At 43.7% G+C, this 19961-nt stretch overlaps 1 protein-coding gene across 1 annotated transcript in view; it reads left to right on the forward strand.

The window, feature by feature from the left end:
• BARX2 (BARX homeobox 2) overlaps positions 1-19961 on the forward strand; it is a 67437-nt gene that overhangs the window by 36329 nt on the left and 11147 nt on the right. The gene's annotated exons all lie outside the window — the stretch shown is intronic.

A 19961-nucleotide genomic window follows, 5' to 3' on the forward strand; every position in this document is an offset into this window, starting at 1 on the left:
TGTAGCAACATGGTTGTACCTAAAGATTATCATACTAAATGAAGTAAGTCAGAAAGAGAAATTCAAATACCATATGCTATCACGTATATGTAGAATCTAAAATATGATACAAATGAACTTATTTACAGAACAGAAACAGACTCACAGACATAGAGAACAGGCTGTGGTTGCCCAGGAGGAGGGGGCAGGGGAGGGTTGGGCAGGGGAGAGTTGGATTGGGAATTTGGGATTAGCAGATGCAAACTGTTATATATAGAATGGATAAACAACAAGGTCCTACTATATAGCACAGGGAACTATGTTCAATATCCTACGATAAACCATAATGGAAAAGAGTATGAAAAAGAATATATATATAGATGTATATATATATGTAACTGAATCACTTTGCTATATAGCAGAAATTAATACAACATTGTAAATCAACTATACTTTAATAAAATAAAAGAGAAAAAAAAAGATGTCTCAGTGCTCAAGGCATGAAGGCCTAAGGTCCTGAACAAGGTCAGTGACAGAGGGATGGGGAAGGATGGGAAAGGTGTAGGGCACTTTGGAAAAGAATGACCGTTCTTCATATCCAAAGATAGCAGGGCATGTGGGATTGGACAATAAATACCTCGGGGGTTATTTTGGTTTGATTTGAATTTGAATTTCCTTATATTTCACTAAGGTAGGGAGGTTTTGGAGTTGAGAATGTGTATCCTTCTTTTAAGAAAAAGGCAAATGATGGGCTTCCCTGGTGGCACAGTGGTTGAGAGTCCGCCTGCCGATGCAGGGGACATGGGTTCGTGCCCCGGTCTGGGAGGATCCCACATGCCGCGGAGCGGCTGGCCCCGTGAGCCATGGCCACTGAGCCTGCACGTCCGGAGCCCGTGCTCCACAACGGGAGAGGCCACAACCGTGAGAGGCCCGCGTACCGGAAAAAAAAAAAAAAAAAAAAAGGCAAATGACAGTTTTTCTGAAATTGTTTGACTTTTATGTAAATTAGCTCTAGGCTTGTAAGGGTTATGTGACCTTTGCTTCAGTTCAGTTCTGGATATTATTTAAGTTAGGCCCTGTGACTCAGCTACTTTATATGGCTTTATCTTAAAGCTTCTGAGATAAAGGAATTACGTAAGTTCCATATTTCATTCTGTTGTAGGACCGGTAATGTTTCTCAGGGAGCTAATAAGCCTTAGTTCTCATTTCCTCTGTTTTCTTTTCTTTAGTATTAATTACAGCTCTTTAGGTTGGGTACAGATCTTTCTTTAACAACCCAAGACTTTACCGAATGAGCTCTTCTCCCTGCCTTGGATGGGAAACGTCTCCAATTCCCTTCTTAGACTTCCATAATGCTCTGTCGATACGCGTATCTTCAAGTCCTGTGTTTGTATTGCGTGGGGTGACAGCAGGGGAAAGCAGGGGACAGATAGAGCCTGCTTGGAGCTCTCTGCAGTTGCTGTCCTGTGCTAGCTTAAGACCCTGTGCCTGATTACAAGGATCCTGGGTGTGTGAAAATACGACCTCAGCTAGGTGTGAGAAATTCCAGTGTATTATTACTAATGATTTTCCTAAGGGCTAAAGTGTTCGGGCCAAAAATAATTAGAGTGAGCAATAGAGCTGTCAACAAATCTCCCGAATGATGAGATAGCAGTTAATGAATGGGCTCACTGTTCTTTTTGGCTCTGAGGCATTAAGCCTCTCATTTTAAGTCATGATGACGAGTACAGTATTGCTCATTTATACCTTTATTTAATAGTTGTTTTACTTTTCATTTCTTTTACTTTTAATTTAATATCAAGTCTTTTGTTTTCATTAGAAAGTTAGATGATTCCATCCCCCACACCCACCCCATGGTAAACATTACAAGCAAGAATGATTTTGGTGCTTTGTGAGTTTTTCAGTTCCTTCCCTGTGACAGGCCCCATCGTTAGGGTCCTAATAGGCGTTTTGCTGGTGTTGGAGATGATGATGAGTTATCAGCGTGCTAGCATCGCCCAGTAAGACCGACCCTTTGATGTTTCTGTGACTTCATGTTGTCGGGCCGGCCGGCCAGTTGTTCTCCTCGGAGCCCTTTTCCCCTTTGAGATCCAGGAGCATCAGGAAACGCCTTTCACCTGACTTTTTTAGGCAAACCTCCAGGATGTCTTGGGAAGTGCCCCACAGAACTATTCCAGGCAGCAAGCTTCCCTTTCTCCAGCTGTCCAGAGATTTCAGATGAGCAATGTTTGTTGCTCTGCTGAGCCCATTTCTCATAACTTGTATTTTAAGTGCATCTCCCATCACCTTCGGCCTCTCCCCCTTCTCCTCAAGAAAGACCAGATGCTTGCAAACCGTTTCCCAGATCGCACAGCACTGAGTCCTGGAATCTTTTGTCTCCTTTTTGTAACTAAATTGTTCAAAGAGTTGTAAACTAAGGAGGACCATGTCCTTCATTGCACAAGATACGTTTGGACAAGGCATTTATCAAGACTTGTTTTAATAAACTCTTCTCCCCTCACCCCAACTTTTCTTTGTTCTCCTCCTCCTGCAGGAAAGAGGCCAACGGGCCATTTTAGGTCTTCTCTGAAGCCTTAGCTGATGGTTTTGAAGTAGAAGTATGGCTGCAGACACACTAATTTCCCTGAATCGTCCAAGGATGCTGTTTCTGGAAACTCTTTGCTCCGGGGTCCGACCTCCCCGGGGCTCTTCTCTCCCTTCTTAGGCTGGATCCACACCCAGTTTCCAGTTTCAGAGATGTGGGTTTTTTGCACATCCCCTGTCTCGTTTCATCTTTGTCTGCGGGAAGGATTGGAGTAGTTGGGCTGGCTGACCTCCACGTGGATACTCCATTTGGTCTGCAGGTGCGTTCAGAGCCAGGGCTGGCACAGAGGGTAAGGCTGGAGGTGCTTTTTAAATCCTCACGTGTGACTCTGAGCTGGGCCTCGTGTCTCTCAGCGCTTGGGAGTCATACCGTGTCTGGGTCCTACCTTGCTTGCCAGCCTTGACAGGAGGTAACGCTGGTGTAGGGACAGTTGGGTGTGGCTAGGGGCGGAGGTGGGAAAGCTGGTTAAGAAACAGCAGCAAACGTGAGTGTGTGGACAGTAGAAAGAACAGCGCTGGGGATGGAGAAGTTTGTCAGGACAGGCCCTTCCTACACGAACGTTCTCAGAAATTCCTCAGGAGAAACGAGCTGCCTCAGTGTTTCTGAAGGATTCTCTTTGGATGTAATGCCCAGAGATTTTTGAAACGAAGGATCCTCTAGATCCTTGCTCGTTAAGAATAAGAAGAAATGTAGCGCCCGTCAGCTGTACTTGGAGTTGGCGTGCTGGGGCTGATTATTTCCCCTCTGAACTCTGACCGGCCAGGTGCCCTAATCAGTAAGTGAGCGCGTTAACAAGCGTCACCGCTTGTTTGTATTTAATTGCTACCTTAGAAGAGTGACGGCTCGAACCTGACGCTGATAATTTCGCTATAGACCTCAAAATATAAAAGACCAACTGCGGTTCTTCCTCTCCTCTGTGAATGGATGCTTTTGACACTGAGATACTGGTGGGGTGTAGATTGGCTGCTGTGTGGGGCTTTTTGGAGCTTTTGCAGTGTCCTAGGAGTACACCCATCCAATGTCTCTATTTGTACTTTGAACAACATTGCCACACTCCTGCCTTCTGCCGGTCCTCTGCTGAGCAGTGGGATAATGATGTGGACACAGCGGACCAGAGACGGACCCCGCTGTGCTCTGACTCACGCTCAGCTCCGCTTCCTGGACGGGGAAGATGCTTCCCTGGGGCAGTCCTTACCTCAGCTGTCAGATGCGTGATGAGAGAGGGGAGGCAGGATCTGGCCTCCAAAAAGGACCTAGGGGTGCTGGGTACAGGGCCTTCGGGGTTGGGCCCGAAGAGAGCTCATGCTTGCAGGACAACATGTGTGTTAAGCTCTTCTCATTGGGGCCTAGAAGTTGCTTTTGTCAAAAATCGTCTTTTCTGTGCTGAATCCAAACAGCAGAGGTGAATACTTTCCGATTGTTGGAGGGATGTGGACCTACTGCAGAGCCGCACTGAGTCTGCGCTGGTGGTTAGTTATGCTTTGCTTGGGTTCTGTAGTGTTGACAGCAGGAAGGGAGATGTTCTGGGAAGGACTGTGCTTTCCCAGGGGTCCCGGCCGGATGACGCTATCAGCCTACAGGTGTATTGCCCTTTTCAGTTTATAATAGTATGTATTTAAAGTGAAATATATCAATTATTACATTGACATTTGTATAATTTTCCATTTTCTGATTAAATTTCAAAATCTCATTCTAATGTTCATCTTATTAAATAGGCAGAAAAGATCCTAATTTAAAAAAATATACATCCTTATTTATTTATTGTATTGAAGTATAGTGGATTTACAACGTTGTGTTAATTTCTGCTGTACAGCAAAGTGATTCAGTTATACATATTCTTTTTTATATTCTTTTCCATTACGGTTTATCTCAGGATGTTGAATTACATATGCTTATTTAAAAAATCTGTGTTTTTGTAAATTTACTTCAGTTTAAAAAATATCTGTGCTTTGAAGTAATCTTGGTAAAATTCTGCACTGCTATTTATCGACGTTTTTTTTTTTTCTGTTAATAGAATGACAATTTTTGAACCGATAATCCTGAGCTCAGAATCTAGTGAGGAGAGGCAGTATTTATTTGTGTTTGTACAACTTGTCCACAGCATTTGTTAACTTGCTACCAGCTGGGGAAGTAAATTTGACTAATTGGGAGAAGCAGTATTGATATATATCTCTAGGAGTAGTTGCAAGTTCTATAAAAATGCCTCTCTACTTCTCACATGGTCAGTGGGGAAATGGCTCATGGAAAATTAGAAAATACCTGGGCATCTGGCTACAAATTCGAGTTCTCTGCCCATGTGTGTGGCTTGGCTCAGTTCTTTGGTCTTGGTAATAGGCCCATTATTTCTGTGTTAGATGGATTTCAGAATGTCATACTCATACTTTGTTTCAACCCAAGCTGTTCCCCAGGAAACACAACTGTTTGTCCTCTTTTTCTTGCTGGACTAAGACCATGGTACCATCTTTCTTCTGGGCACAGCACAGCCTCTCCAAATAGGACCTCCTACACCTTTCAGGAACCTGTGCGTTTCACTGGTTTTTCTGTACGTGGGAGTGTACACAACCTTTTTTGGTGTCTATATTTCTGTAGCTTTAAATTTTCTACGTTGAAACATGTTGCTTTCTATTGGGAAAAAATTACTGTGATTTAAGAAGAAACAAAAATACTATATCCTTTGCCTGTCTTTTCTGGGGAGGGGGAATAGGGTGCTGAGTCATGAAAATTATGAGGTCTTACTATTTTTATGCCATGTGAGCCAATGCCAGGACCTGAGTCACAAGCACACCCAGGAAGAGGTGGTGGGTTTGAATGGTGCATGAATGTACATCAACTGTCTGGAACACTAGAATGTCAGAAAGGAAAGTCCCTGGGAAGGTGTATTTTAGGATTTTGAAAGGTAGCATGATATAATTATGAGCATGGCCATGAATCAAACAGATTTCTATTCAGATTCCAGATATGTGCCCTCTTCATTGGATAATTTTTGTGAGGAGTAAAAGAGGTACGGTGTGTGCAAAGCCTAGCCCATGGTGGCGCGCAGTAAGCTTTCCTTCCTTTGTCCCTTCCGTCAGTCCATCGCCTTGAGATTATGGGTGGAATTTAAGGGACATGAGATTGACTTAGCAGCTTGTTGAGCCTCTCTTCTTTTGGAGAGATTGACCCTTTCTCAGACCCTTACCGTAGGGTGAGTTATTATTTTTTTAGGAACAAATCAATGCCAATGTTGTGGGCCATTGAACTGTAATATAGTCAGAGGTCTACCCTTACTTCCTCCTTCCCTCTTAAACATCTACTAGTTCAATTTAGGAAAAATTTCCAAGCAGAAGTCTTTCAGACTGGCTGTTAGAATATCAGATTATTAGCTGTTAATCTCTAACATGCTCAAGCTTCCTAAAAAATGGACCACATGATTACAGCCATCATGGAAAACAAGTATGGAAGTTCCTAAAAAAATTAAAAATAGAATTATCATATGATCTGACAGTCCCTCTTCTGGGTATATATCCAAAGGAAATAAAATCTCTCTCTTGAAGAGAAAAATGCACCCTTATGTTCAATGCAACATTATTCATGACAGCCAAGACATGGAAACAACCTAAGTGTTTGTTGACAGATAAATAGAAAAAGAAATGTGAAATAAATAAATAACTATTCTGTACACAGTGGAATATTATTCAGCCTTGAACAAGAAGGAAATCCTATAAACATGACAAAAAGACAACCCTCAGAATGGGAGAAAATATTTGCAAATGAATCAATGGACAAAGGATTAATCTCCAAAGTATACAAACAGCTCATGCAGCTCAATATTAAAAAAACAAACAACCCAATCAAAAAAGGGGCAGAAGACCTAAATAGACATTTCTCCAAAGAAGACATACAGATGGCCAAGAGGCACATGAAAAGATGCTCAACATCACTAATTATTAGAGCAATGCAAATCAAAACTACAATGAGGTATTACCTCACACTGGTCAGAATGGCCATCATCAAAAAATATACAAACAATAAATGCTGGAGAGGTGTGGAGAAAAGGGAACTCTCTTGCACTGTTGGTGGGAATGTAAATTGATACAGCCACTATGGAGAACAGTATGGAGGTTCCTTAAGAAACTAACAATAGAACTGCCATATGACCCAGCAATCCCACTTCTGGGCATATACCCTGAGAAAACCATAATTCAAAAAGAGTCATGTACCCCAATGTTCATTGCAGCACTATTTATAATAGCCAGGACATGGAAGCAACCTAAGTGTCCATCGACAGAAGAATGGATAAAGAAGATGTGGCACATATATACAATGGGATATTACTCAGCCATGTAAAGGAATGAAATGGGGTCACTCGTAGAGACATGGATGGACCTAGAGACTGTCATACAGAGTGAAGTCAGAAAGAAAAACAAATATCATATTAACGCCTATATGTGGAATCTAGAAAAATGGTACAGTTGAACCTGTCTGCAAGGCAGAAATAGAGACACAGACGTAGAGAACAAATGTATGGACACCAAGGGGGGAAAGGGGGAGTGGAATGAATTGGGAGATTGGGATTGACATATATACACTAATATGTATGAAATAGACAACTAATGAGAACCTGCTGTATAGCACAGGGAACTCCACTATGCTGTACAGTAGAAACTAACACAACATTGTAAAACAACTATATCCCAATAAAAAAAGAAAAGAAAAGGAAGGAAATCCTGCCATTGTGACAGCATGGATGAGCCTGGAGGACATCATGCAAAGTGAAGTTAAGTTAGGCCAAGACTGCATGACCTCCTGTTACAGGTGCAGTCTAAAATCGTAGGACTCACGGAAACAGAAGCGTGGTTGTGGGGAGCTGATAGTGGGGGTGGATGGGGAGACGTTGATCCAAGGGTACAAACTTCCAGTTATAAGATGAATATGTTCTGGAGACCTAATGTGCAGTATGCTGACTCCAGTCAACAGTGCTGTATTGTACACTTGAAATTTGTTACGAGAGTAGATGTTAAGGGCTCTTAGCACACACCCAGAAGGTAACTATGTGAGGTGATGGATGTGTTAATTAGCTGGACTGCAGTCATCATTGCATAGTGTATGTATATATATGCATCAAATCGCACGCTGTGTACCTTCATTATATACAGTTTTTATTTATCAATCAGGCCTCAGTAAAGCTGGAAAGAAAAGGAGAGAAATTGCAAAAGCCCAGAAACTTCCAAGGTTAATATTTACCATGTCTTCTCAGATTATTTAAATCATAGTGCTTTTCACACTGGGTTGCAGACTGAAAGAGTTAACCATTAAAAGAAATAGACCACATGAATGAGGAAAAACAAGTTATCTGAGGCCAAACAGTACTCAGCATTTTGGTGGCCCTTGCCTAGAAACACAGTACAGTGACGTGAACAGCACATTTGTCCTTTCCTCTGGAGGTTTTTTTTTTTTTTTTAACATCTTTATTGGAGGATAATTGCTTTACAGTGGTGTGTTAGTTTCTGCTGCGTAACGAAGTGAATCGCTCTGCTCCTAGTTCAGACGTGGACCTTCTGTGTGACTTTAACACCTTATCCCAGCAAAGCCTGGGTTAGAAAAAAATAATCTCTCTGTTTTGTTATTCAATGTGTCATTCGCTGTAAATCACATAGCCTCAAAGTCTTAATTGTGCCTAGTGAGACTTATGCAAAGACAGTCTTTTGCCTTTGTAATTAGATCTGGATCACCTAAGAGGATATCAGATGAGTAATTAGTTCATCACTCTACTCCCTTGTGAACTGACAAGATTTGGTAGTACTGAGGAGGTTTACGTGCAGGAAGGCATTAATACTCTTTCTCTTAGCTCACTCGTTAAATTCAGCTAATATTTGTTTAGTTGATACCATTTGCAAAGTATGGGAAGTACATTGTGGGAAACTGAAATATAAGACAAAGACTTCACAATCGAGTTGAGAAATGTAAGAGAGACTCAACTGTGTCTGAGTGTGATATTGCTGATAAAGTCATTGCATCTTGGTACCAGAAGGGACCTTAAAACCCAGCCAACTCCCCCCATCTACTGATGAGGAAAATTCAGAGAAAGAGAGACCTCATTGTGGACTGAAGCTAAAGCAAGCTGAATGGCGTTGTTGAGGGTAGAGTTGGATCTTAAATAGACAGGACGTGGCTCAGTGCAGGGGGCATCTTGCTGCAGGGAGCAACTGTCTTTGGTCCTGGTTGGCCAGTTGGGTACCATGGTCCACATGCTTCACATTCACTGTGTTGCAGAGTCTTGTCACTGTTATTCCTACTACTACTCCTTATTACTGTTTTCCCTGATTACCTACAAGAGCAAGACTCAAACAAATAAATATTGATGTCTGTGGTATAATTTTCCCGCTACTGTTTGGAGGTACACTCGTTGCCATTCAATCTTAACACCTTGAGTAAAAGAGAAAGGAGAGGAATTCTTTCATTCTCTCCAACAAGAGCCTTCCCCCAAGTACAGTGCTCCATCCTCCTGTCTTCAATAAGTACATTCCTCCGGAGTTTGAGTCCATTTTGCAACATAGTTCTGTGCCCCTGGGCTGAGTTATCTGCATAAGTTTTAAGGGCACACTTTTATCAGAAAATAATGGGGGGACTTCCCTGGTGGCACAGTGGTTAAGAATCCGCCTGCCAATGCAGGGGACACGGGTTTGAGCCCTGGTCCGGGAAGATCCCACATGCCACGGAGCAGCTAAGCCTGTGCGCCACTACTACTGAGCCTGCGCTCTAGAGCCCGTGAGCCACAGCTACTGAAGCCCGCGCGCCTAGAGCCCATGCTCCGCAACAAGAGAAGCCACCACAGTGAGAAGCCCGCGCACCACAACGAAGAGTAGCTCCCCCCTCGCCGCAACTAGAGAAAGCCCGCGCGCAGCAACGAAGACCCAATGCAGCCAAAACTAAATAAATAAATAAATTTTTTAAAAAAGAAAATAGTGGGGTACTAGGAAGAAGAGATTTAACCATCGAAATCACATGACTGTCTGCATGACATGGAGGCATCCTGATGGAAACTGCCTGCATGATGCTGGTCATCACAGCAGAGGGGGATATTCTGGTCATTGACAGTACTTGGGGGCCTTACCAGACACTGGTTTGTTTGAGAGGCCTCCAGTTTACTGTTCTGCCTTCACGTTCCAGCAGAGCATTTTCCCACTTGTCCACACTCAGCAGAGCCAATTTCGACATCAGAAGTTCTGTAGATATTCTTCAGTAAGGCCCAAATGCCTTTTCATCCTGTGTTTTTTGTTTTGCTTAAAAATATTTCTTTTCGGGAATTCCCTGGTGGCGCAGTGGTTCAGAATCCGCCTGCCAACGCAGGGGACACAGGTTCGAGACCTGGTTCGGGAGGATCCCACACGCTGCGGAGCAACTAAGCCCGTGTGCCACAGCTACTGAGCCTGTGCTCTAGAGCCTGTGAACCACAACTACTGAGCCCGTGTGCCACAACTACTGAAGCCCGCACACTTAGAGCTCGTGCTCCGCAACAAGAGAAGCCACCGCAATGAGAAGCCTATGCACTGTAACAAGGAATAGCCCCTGCTCGCCGCGACTAGAGAAAGACCACGCACGGCAACAAAGATCCAGTGCAACCAACATAGGTAGATAGATAGATAAATAAATACATACATAAAAAACAAATCTCTTTTCACAGTATTTGGCAAATTTGTAGACTTTTACCTGTTTCTTTTTATTCTCTGATTAGAATCTCAGCTAACGTCATCCTTCGGTTTAAATGACACTCTTTCAGGTGGATCCTCACCACCTATACTTGGTTAAATCCTCTTGCTGAAGTACTTCTTCCTTAACTGTCCGCTGTCCATCAGCTGGGCTGGGCAAGGACCTGGTCTGTCTTGTGTACTCTTTTATCCCCAGTTCCTGGCATAGTATCTCCACTAAGTGTTCCATAATTTGTTAAACTTAATTGAATTTTACTCTCTTTTATCCCACTTTGTTTCTAATTCTTTGCAACCAAAGGCAAGCTACAGAGAATATATTTAAGCCAGAATTAGGATGCATAGGGAGACAAGGGAAATTAACTTGAATTTAGAAAATTACATTTTGGCAGGAGATGTTCTGAGTTGGGTGGATGCTTCTCCTCCTGGGTAATCAAGAGCTTGCCTGGGACCCACAGGGCCACTTGCAGAAAGTAATGTCCTGTGGCTTTTCCTCGAAACCACCCCGGGCCCTGGCACATGCACATTTTCCCAGCCTGCTTTGTGGAGATTCCTATACCGTGAAGACAGGTCTGGAAGTATCAGAGAAGGGGGGAGGTTTTCAAAACTTACGTCAAGAGATTTCCTAGTGAGTAACCTTGTTGAAAGTGTATCCTTCTTGAAATTCTCTGGCCATTTTCATTGACCCTGTGCGCTTACTTCTGCTACTTGCTTCTCAGGCTACAGTGTCTGCCTGGTTTATTGGTCTTATTTCCTTTTCCAGCTCCATTGATGAAGATGTACCCCAAGACCCAGTCTTTCATCCTCTGTTGGTCTTAAGTTTTTCTTCTTGGGAGACAAATTCTGCTTTCAACCCTTCAACTCTTGTTCTGTGTAAAATCCACAGACCCATCTCAGAGTCCTTCGGGGAACCCTAGTTTGTGACCGTCCAGGCCTGCCAGGAATCATCACTTCACTGTCTGATTTCACTGCACACTAAATAAGCCTTTGCGAGCCTTATCTTTTCTACCCAAACGTTGTCACTGGGCAGAGGAAGAGGTGCTCCGATCCCAGCACTTAACCGCTGAAGTCTTTTTTTTTTTTTTAAACATCTTTATTGGAGTATAATTGCTTTACAATGGTGTGTTAGTTTCTGCTTTATAACAAAGTGAATCAGCTATACGTATACATATATCCCCGCATCTTCCTCCCTCTTGCGTCCCCCTCCCTCCCACCCCTCTAGGTGGTCACAGAGCACCGAGCTGATCTCCCTGTGCTATGCGGCTGCTTCCCACTAGCTACCTGTTTTACAGCTGGTGGTGTATATATGTCCCTGCCTCTCTCTCACTTCGTCCCAGCTCACCCTGCTGGAGTCTTGAGTCCTCTGGGCACCTCTGTGTGTCTGCCCGCCTCTCCCACTGCACTCTAGTGTTTCTCCAGGTCCTGTGGGTTCTTCCTTTCCCCGAAGAACCCCGGCTCCTCTTTTCACAACGAGGCACTGTACGCTCTGGAGTGCAGCAATCCATCCTGAATTCCTGTAGGTCTTCTGCCACTCAGCATTTGCCACACAAAAACTTCTTTGTTCTCTTATTTACCTTTTATTGTAATGTCTCATGTCTCCAGTGCGATAACTAGCTTCTGAGGACAGAGATGAGGAATCGCTTCTCTTCCCGTCTCTAGCAGTTAGCACAGAGCTGAGTAGCTACTTGGTAGAGTTCACAGATGATGGTGACAGTGAACTAGAAGATTTCTCCTGGTCAGCTTTGTGTAGCCTCTGTCCCTGTGACAATAGGACCTTAACTAGAAATTATGAAGGATAAGGGACGAGACAAAGGGATGGTTTACGTTAGCACAGGAAGCAGGGGTATGGTTTCTTAGTGAACAGAGACATCTCTAAAATTTGGAAAGTTAGTGCTTTTTGATTGCTGGAAAAAATTACTGCCTTTTTGGGTATAGTTCTTCATTGTTTAAAAATTTTTTTATACTCATTATCCAATGTGATCCTTCAACAAGCTTGGGAGAAGTATTATTAGTGTCATTTTTTTAGAAGAGAAAGCAGAAGTTTGGAAGTATGGTTTAAGCAAGGCCACGGAGCCCAAAGTTGTCAAAGGTGTCAGAACCACATCTCCAGCCCCAGTCTTCTGATTCCAGGTAAAATCAGTTCGAGTCAGGCATGGAGTTTTCACTAGGAAGATGCACTTTTTAACTCTGTCCTAAAGAAGTTTGCAGCCTAGTGAGAAATAAATGGGTAAACACATTAACCCTTGCTCCAAGGTTTGAATTAAGTAAGGGTGAATAAGGACACAAACACAAAGCTGGGGGTGCATGAAGGTGGGAGTGATTAATTCGGTCTCTGTACTGAACAACAGCTGTTCTGGAAGCCTTCTGTCCGTAAGTGGTCATGAGGTATGGCTGAAAGCAGGTGTGGGTGTGTGGAGACAACAGAATGGCCAGGAGGAGAAAGACAGTGCCATTTCCAGTGTGTTCTTTGGCAGAGGGAGATGTGGAGTGGTGATGGCTAGAGGGGAGATGATGACCACGTTTGGGCGGTAGGGCATTTTAGGCAGCGTGGGAAGGACCATAAACCCATCTGCCAGGCTAGCTTAATTGATTTCACGGAGATCCCAGTGCAGCCCAGCGTTTTTGTGGGTGTCTATAATTTTGATGACATTGCAGGTTGAACGTGGTAAGACGGAGCTTGTCTCTTTGCAAAATCAAGACTCTGAAAAGATGGCGTGATGCAGTCAAGCCTACTATCATTGCTCTGGTCTCCTCTTTATTTCCCAAATCTTCATTTTTCCAAATCCGCAGAAATGTTTTCATCCCTTTATTCATCAACCTTTGTGAACCTTCTTCAGTTTTTAATTTAACTAGATCCTTATTCCAGAGTCTACATTATGGCAGTCGCGTGTGGATTTTGGAATAACTTTACTTCACATGTTTCTAATTCATTTACACTTAACTCATCAACATTCCCACCCGCTCTTTTTTAATGAGGTAATTAATGGCTAAGATGTTTTGTCAGCCTTTGAGTTGGCCTCTTAAAACATTTTCTCTTTTCTTTAGTCATACAAAGCCATAACCTGTAAAGGGGGCACGTATTCCATTAACTCTTACTGGGCTAGAAACAGTGTATCACAGAGTTAAAAGGCCACTCAGCCCCATTATATTTCCTCCCTTCCTTGACATTCTTACAGATGAGCATATAGACAAACAAGCACTGAACTTTCATGTCTGGTTGCTACTTACCCTCAGCTCAGCCTTTCCTTAATCCACCTTCAGCATACGACCAGGCAAGTCCATTTTAACCACCCCATCTCTGTGTTCTCTGCAGTGTTCAGAAATTGACTTTGGGTACAGTCCTGTGTCCCACTAACTTCATCCTTCTTTGCCTACGACTAATCTTGGGAAGGGCTGTGAATTGTTTATACAGGTCTGCAGAACCACAGTAGTTATTTCTGGAGTCTTGATGATTTTAGGGGGATGTCTGGCCTGGTTAGCCCTCCCACTGATATCCTTTAGCTCTCTTGTTGCTGTCAGGGCATTTGAAGACCCTCATGTGGCAAAGAGAAGCTAGCAGATTCTAGTGCTGTTTCGTCTTACTTTGCATACGAATGCACGGAGGGTAAGAAGATGCACCTGCATAGTTCACAAGCAGGTCTGCTTTCTTGATACGAAAATCCATCTGTTTTCTTTTGGCTCATTCACAGAGCATCAAACCACTAAAGTGAAAAGAGGAAAAGAAAGGGAACTAACAGTGATGAAATGCCCACCAGGTACTTCACATACCCTAATGCATTTAATCTTCCCAGTAAGATACCAGGGGGAACTGTTATTAGCCCTACTTTACAGAAGAGGAAATTGAAACGAAGAAAGTTTTGATAACCTGCTCAAGTTCACTCCACAAGTCAGTGAGGTCCTGTTCTTTCCACTGCCCCAAATTACCAGCCAGTCTGCAGGGACGTGAGCCGATGGGAATACTTCGGTGTGGGTGGTTTTATGATTTTTCCCAGGACACTCAGCCAGAGCTACCCAGTTGTTCCACTGAGTCTTTCTTTCAGGTTAACCGTCAGGGATACCATCTCTACCTGTGGCTTTGTGTGTGTTGCTTGTCCCTTGGAAGCTTTCTGCGGGTATACAGGTCACACATTCCCGGGACATAACTCAGTAAAGCAGGCAGCTTAGAGATCCTTATCCACTCAGACATTCGGACCTCGCTTGTGTCAACCGGAATAGTGGGCGTGGAGAGCCATTTTGGGGACTGGCGTGTTGGAGCAATGGAAGAGGAGCCCCCAGGAGGTGTGTGGAAGCCAACACTGTGCTTTGGGGACTCTGCTCTGGGGTTCACGTCCAGCTGTAACTGGGGCGACTGGCCTCCGCGGGGAAGGAGGACTTATGTTGGGGAGATGTGCCTGGAATCTGCCACCCTGGACCGTGCCCATGCTTGGCCCAAGTGCGTTCGTATGCGTGATCTACACTCAGTTTGCAGAATCCACGTGACGGAAAATTCTGTTTAGCCTCCCAAATGGTCCGCATCTCCCCAGGCTCCCTGGGATGTCCCTGGGCATCAGCCTACCACGAATGTGCTCAGGTTTTCTAATCCAAAAACAGATTCTCAAGACGGCCAAACATTTGGCAGGCAGCTATTCTAGGTATAGGATACACGCGGTTATGTGATATCCATCCCACAGCCAAACATTGGTTCGGGGGATGGGTTGAAGGAAAGCGGCTATTAGAAAATGCATTCACTGTGGTCATGTTTACACTCCTTTTGTCAACTAAAAATGTTTAAACAAAGTCTTTGGTTCATGACAGTCATGACTCCCTCTCAGTAGCAGATAATGTGCTTGAATTTCACAAGTGTATGTAAATGATCCAGGGTGGCGGGACAGCTGTCTTTAGTCCACGTTTTCACATAGTGATAATTCTCAGGAAAAGAGAAAGACATACTTAATACATAGTGTTATACATTACTTGCCTTCTCAGTAACCCAAGTCCCCCACCCCACAATGTATGAGCTAAGTTATAATTCCCCCGTATTTTTAAAATCTAAATTTGATTTTTAGCCAAAATATAAATAGATGGCTGGAGTATCTCACAGTGCTTTTGTGAGAATATCAGATGCGGGTGTGTAAGTGCTCTGTGAAATGAGAGCTCTGGGCCGATCCTATTTTGTTGGAAATCGGGTCGTATTTTAAAACAAGAAAGACATAGAGCAGCTGGCGAGAATATGTTTGGTCCCACCTTTCTGGTCCCGTTGGTTTGCCTCTCAGGAGACGCAGTGCTTTGCTGCACACGCATTACCCACCCTGTGTCCTGGTCCAGCCACGCTTGTTCCTTCCTTACGGACACATGTCAAATACTAAAACCTCAACGCAGTGCTTCACGGCAATTGTATTTATTTACTACAACGATGGTCCTCCTGAATCCCCCCAATATTTATCAGCATCACAGTGGCCTTGTGGGTGCATCTCCAACATCAGAAGGTGCTCTCTGCCCCTGGGGAGAGGTGCAATTTTGTCACTGAATCTGCATCAGAACATTGGGTCAGGATTCCTGAAACTACAGACTTTGGTGATTAGAATGTTGCCTTAAATCACTACCATTCTTCTGAAGTTTTTTGTTTTGTTTTTGGTTTTTTTTTTTTTTTTTTTTTTTTTTTTTTTGCGTTTCGCGGGCCTCTCACTGCTGTGGCCTCTCCCGTTGCGGAGCACAGGCTCCGGACGCGCAGGCTCAGCGGCCATGGCTCACGGGCCTAGCCGCTCCGCGGCACGTGGGATCTTCCCGGACCGGGGCACGAACCCGCGTCTCCTGCATCGGCAGGCGGACTCTCAACCACTGCGCCACCAGGGAGGCCCTGTTTTTGGTTTTTAATGAAGGTTTTCATTGGGTTTAAGCTTTATGGAACCAAATGGCATACATTTCCAAAAGCTATTTTTAATTACTAGCAATTTCTTTCAACCTACCAGAGAACAGGATCATCAAAAGAATCATCTTTCCTGATAGTAATCTATAAGGTCAATGGAAGTCTAATAAATTTTCAGTGGGATTTGCTTTTTAAGAGACTAACAAGTTGATTCTAAAATTCAACTGGAAAAATTAATTAATGACAATAGCCAAGAAAACTCTGTAGAAAAGATAAAAAGGGGAAATTTGTTCTGCCAGATAATAAAACTCCCTAAACCCTACAATAATAAAAGTGGAATGGTCCTATCATAGGACATACATTAGTTCAGTAGAAGAGTCCAGAAACAGACACATGCATTCATGACGTAACCCAGCTATTTCTAGGGCCCCATATGGCCCAGTATCTATAGAATTACACTCAAAGACAACAGAAATCTGATTACAGAAGCCTTGAATGGGAAGATCTTTAGTTTTACTTAAAGGAATATATTCAAGGATTTTACCCAGTACACGCCTAAAATGTTTTTCAGAAATCCTCTCAAAGTAGCCTTCACTCTCCCCAGAGTTGCAGACTCATGGCGGCCTCAAAAAAAATCTGCCCCCCTCTCTGATCCACCTGATTTCCTAACTCTTCTCTCCCCGACGCCTCCTCATTCCGCACACCCACTGCCCTCACGTAGAGGCACCTCACCTATTTATAACCATCCCGACAGAGGGCAGCCCTTGGGAAGGGTGGTTCTTGTCCCAGTTTGGCTGCTTGTCTAGAAAGCAGGAGATTCTCAGACTTCTGGTGACTAAAATTCCCCAGTAGACGCTCAGAATTCTGATAAACAAAAATTCCCAACTTCATTTTATTGGGAACTTAATGTACCTTAAGGCTGGCATTTTAAGTCATGGGCTAGTCAATAAAGGGTCTGGGGGTTGTTGGCTACCCATTTAGAAAAAATAAAGTGACATGTTTATACTTTACAAAATAAACACTTTGTAACTATGTGTTTCAGTAGATTAGAATACCTTATTACTAGATTTGGAACATATATATGTCTGTATAGACACAGGAACAATTATGGAAGTCTACCTCTAAGATTTGGGATTGAAAACTGGGAGGGGAGACTTCTATTTTATATATTTCTGAATTGTTTTAAAAATTTTTTTATAAGAAATTGTGCCACTTTGGTAATGAAAACAAAATAGCAGTATAAGAAGCTTTTAGATACTTTTAAAAATATATTATAACTTTATTCTTTTTTTTTTTTTTTTTTTTTTTGCGCCTCTCACTGTTGTGGCCTCTCCCGTTGTGGAGCACAGGCTCCGGACACGCAGGCTCAGCGGCCATGGCTCATGGGCCCAGCTGCTCCATGGCATGTGGGGTCTTCCTGGACCGGGGCACGAACCCGCATCCCCTGAATTGGCAGGCGGACTGTCAACCACTGTGCCACCAGGGAAGCCCCATAACTTTATTCTTTTTAAAATTAATTAATTATTATTTTTGGCTGCATTGGGTCTTCATTGCTGTGCACGGGCTTTCTCTAGTTGTGGTGAGCAGGGGCTACTCTTCGTTGTGGTGCACAGGTTTCTCATTGCGGTGGCTTCTCTTGTTGCGGAGCATGGGCTCTAGGCGCGTGGGCTTCAGTAGTTGTGCACGCAGGCTCAGTAGTTGTGGTTTGCACGCTCTAGAGCGCAGGCTCAGTAGTTGTGGCGCATGGGCTTAGCTGCTCCGTGGCATGTGGGATTTTCCTGGACCAGGGCTTGAACCTGTGTCCCCTGCATTGGCAGGCGGATTCCCAACCACTGCGCCACCAGGGAAGACCTAGATACTTTTTTGGAGAAGTAGCATTTCATAATGTATACAGATCCAAAACTACTGTCCCAGGTATCCTGATTTTCTCATTATAAAATATCATTTTTTTTCATTAAAAGAATCCACGACAAAAACCCTCAAGTGTTAGCCTTGGCTGGAGAGTCAATGGAAGTCGTGATTTATCGTTTAATAGCTTTGTGGTTTCTACTGGGCCTTACTAGACATGTAGTCAAAGAACAAGAGAAGTTATCTCTTTTAATAACTATGACTGGGGTCCAAAACAGAAGCATGGAAATGAGTAAGAAGAGAAATGCCAACCCAGAGGAGAGAGAGCTTGAACGTAGCACCTGGGCGCTTCTGTGACCTTGGTTGGTTTTAACCCGGGACGAGTGTGAGTGATGTTTGGCTCCGACGCTCACCTTGCCCTTGTAGTGAGCTGTCAGGTCTGGGCTGAGTCCCAAAGGGCAGCCACAGAATCTTCTCTGTTTTCATCAGATATCAAGATGGGCTTGGGATGATGTGCTTTTGTGACATCGGTATATTAGAGTTTGAAAAATTCTTCAAAGTTACCTACTTTTACTCGTACAAATGACAAAACTGAGCCCCAGAGGGATAAAGTTATTTCCATAGGTAATGATGGTGACATTTTAAACCCAATACTATGGAACAATGAAAAGGAAGAGCTTTTTCACTTGAACTTTAAAGTATCAGCAAACAAAGGATGTTGCAGCCATCAACCATCAGCCACTATCTATCTCCACCCCGATGGTGAGCCTTGAGGGAACTCAGGGTGGAGACAAACGGGCTGCCCGGCTGCCTGCTGCCAAGCCCTCGGCCACTGCAGCCGCCCCCCCCCCCCAACGGTGCCCCCTGAGGGGACTCAGGATGGGAAGGAACAGGACACTGGCCCCAGAGAGCTGAGGGGCACATCAAAGGAATGATTTTAGTGAGCCCAGACTCTTTCTTCCCATACATAGAAAAGCGCTAAATTCATTGACTTGAGATGTCCTGTTTTCTTTTTCTTTTTTCGTTTTTATTGGAGTATAGTTGCTTTACAATGTTGTGTTAGTTTCTGCTGTACAGCACAGTGAATCAGCTATATGTATACATATATCCCCTCTTTTTTGGATTTCCTTCCCATTTAGGTCACCATTGAGCACTGAGTAGAGTTCCCTGTGCTGTACAGTCGGTTCTCATTAGTCATCTGTTTTATACAAAGTGGTGTATATATGTCAATCCCAATCTCCCAATTCATCCCACTGCCCCCCTCCCCCTCGGTATCCATACGTTTGTTCTCTACATCTGTGTCTCTATTTCTGCTTTGTAAATAAGTTCATCTCTACCATTTTTCTAGATTCCACATATAAGTGATATTATACAATATTTGTTTTTCTCTTTCTGACTTACTTCACGCTGTATGACAGTCTCTAGGTCTATCCATGGTTCTGTTTAATTAACAGAATTAATCTTTTGATATTCTGACCACCTGGTCTTTGTTGCAAAAACTCCTGTATATCCTAGTGCCCCCTCACCTCTTCAGAGCAGTCCCCCAGAGCTATCTGAGAGGCTGCCTCCCTGGCTTGAAGTCCTCAGAAAGTCCAAAAATATAAAACATAATTCTCAACTTTCAGGTTGTGCAATTTTTTTCAGTCGACAAAAGACAGAACAGATTCTTGGACAGAAAAGTCCTCTTGCCTTGAAATTCCTAAAGCAGAAGAGGCACAAAACTAGGGTGGAGGCCACCACACCCCCTACCCCTGCACACCCGTGATAGACGTTGCTAATCAACCTCAGCTCGAATTCTTCAGCCAGGCTCCGACCCAGCCTGAGAATCCTCCTTAACACAGTGCCAGAGGCAGCCAGTGTAATGGATCTGAATTTTCACGTGAATTAAAATCTTTTTGGCCTCCTCTTCTAAATGATGCACCCGTGTGATTCATGATGTGGTAACAGCCCTGGACTTCAAGCCAGAACCTGGTTTGACTCCTGAGTCTGCTTGTTCCTGGCTCTGTGACACCATCAAGTC

The sequence above is a fragment of the Lagenorhynchus albirostris genome, chromosome 9, assembly GCF_949774975.1.
Source record: "Lagenorhynchus albirostris chromosome 9, mLagAlb1.1, whole genome shotgun sequence".
In the NCBI taxonomy this organism is placed as follows: Eukaryota; Metazoa; Chordata; class Mammalia; order Artiodactyla; family Delphinidae; genus Lagenorhynchus; species Lagenorhynchus albirostris.